A 2,432-nucleotide genomic window follows, 5' to 3' on the forward strand; every position below is an offset into this window, starting at 1 on the left:
ATCTAAATATTCATTTGTCAGATTTTTCGTATGCACAAACGAGTATAAATAAGTGAATTTTGTTTTTTAATTATAATGATTTGTATTTAAAATTTCCGTTTGTTATTCGATAATCTATTCATAGTGATTCCTTTTAAGTTTTTTTATCTATGTTCTGTATATCTTTCCATAAAATAATCTCTTTTAATATCAAGTAAGCTAATAATTTTAATACGTTCTCATTAGAATCTTTAGATCATCTCCAGACGCGTGTTCTTTTTCTTTTTAAAACTTCGTCGAACAACAACCAATACCAAAAGGATAGGATGGAAAAAGATCGAAAGGCAAGAGAAAAAGGGAATGTGAAAGAAACGATAATCATAAATTTTGCGTTCTTGTAGATTACAGTGATCGAGGAAAAGTCGTATTCATAGATCTCACATTATTACTTTTATACATGTAACATAGGTTTATTGATATGAATTAATTATATGTTATTATTGATCGTATTCGCACAATTTTATTATGTATATGGTTTTACTAACCGATTGTTTAACCAACCGAAAGGATAGTTTTAATAATCATTTTTTATTTTTTTGCAATTGTTGTTTGTCTCTCCTTATGTTTAATTACTTACATACACTACATTTAAATGCATCTTTTATTTCATAAGATAGTTATGACGACTTTGTTGTTACTACAATTTCAAAAATTTGGAATCACTTATTTAGTGGTGAATGTATGCATTTGATTTTAACGAGGATTTTGCAATTTTTAATTTCGTTAAGTATTTTTGTTTATTGCACAATAATTTTTAAAGAGATATTCTTAATTACGTTTCATCACTAACTTTATCCAATTTTTTCTGAAATTAAGGTAGTTAAAAGTTCTATTTTATTTTATTTCTTCTTATTTCTAAATATTCTTTATGTAACTTTGAACTATATTTATGATTCACTATTGATTCATAATTAATTAAAATAATTAATCTGATAATTAGTGTTAATATAATGATCTTCTCTGTTCATTGCCATCTTTACTGTATATTTCTAAATTCTCTAAAGATAGAGCTCTTATAGATTAATAGATTTTCAATTATAGGAAGCAATCTAATTAACTTACCAAAGACAAATAACTTTAAAAGTGATTTCAAATTTTTGAAAAATAGTATACATTATGTCTTCCTTGTTCAAAATCGTCCATCTCCCAAAGAATGATAAAGTTTAAAAAATCAAAACATTTTAATCTCCAATCACACGAATTTTACGTGAATTTAATGCAATTCAAACTTCAAGAACACCACATTTGCTTATTATTCTACACTAACATCGACACCTTTCCATTCAAAAGATTTTTTTAGAAATTTTTCCCTTTTTATTTTTATGTTACGTAATATTTGTTGTGAAAAAGGAAACATAAACAATGCAAAGGAGTCGTTATCTATGATCAAACTAGTTTTTAGATCGATATCAGATCAGAATGATTTGTCAATGATTTTTTAATTACGGTGCAATCGAATTGGCTGTTTTCTCGAGTCCTTTTGAAAGGCTCATCTATGTATCTTGTTAATTTTTAATTCATGTAATATGAATAAAACATACGTAAGTATATACGAATTCACACGATCGTGGGACAACTCCAAAAGCAAGCAGTGACGAGCAATGCCATTCGTTGCCAAAACGGGTGTCATTTCGTTAATTTCCATTCTGGTCAGGAAAGACGATGAACGATATTTGTCCTCGTTCTTCCGTGAAGAAATCGACTGACCACCGGTCAAATGTTTCGGGTATTAACATAAGTTATCAATTATTTCGCTACGTTTACGATTTTCCATCTTAAAGTTGATTTTTGAAGCTGAAGAAACGAGTCGTTTCTTTCTTCAGAGCAAGAATAGCTGTGTGCAATGTAGAATTTCGATTGATTAATAATTAAATAGTGAAAGAGATTTAAATAAGATATTTTTAATTCATTTGTTTGAATAAAAAGAAGAAAAAAAATTGAAAGTCATAAAAATTTCATTTCTTAAGTTACTTTTTCATACATAAAACATTAAAAAATTTTTTCATTGTTTCACTAAATCTTGTTGATTTATCACTTATTCTTAAATCTGTGAATTAAAATATCACGTATCGATCACTTAAAGACATAATTAATCTAATATTAATCTTTCCTTTAAATTTACGTAATTTGTGCAATAAGAAAATTGTGAAAATATGTTCAGAATTTAAAGAATTTAAAAGAATATTAAATCCTTAATCAATTAAAACAGCTTGTTCATCGAATAAAATTAAAACCAGGAAATCAACAAAGATAAATATTTTCCGTTTCCAGTTTTTCAATCAAAGAAAATGAAATATTCATCATTGTCACGGCTATTCTTGTTCCGTCATCAAGATTCGCGGTTATTGTTTTTAAAACACCTTTCTCTCTCTCTCTCTCTCTCTCTCTCTCTC

This window comes from Apis dorsata, unplaced genomic scaffold (assembly GCF_000469605.1).
Source record: "Apis dorsata unplaced genomic scaffold, Apis dorsata 1.3 scaffold_527, whole genome shotgun sequence".
NCBI classification, from domain to species: Eukaryota; Metazoa; Arthropoda; class Insecta; order Hymenoptera; family Apidae; genus Apis; species Apis dorsata.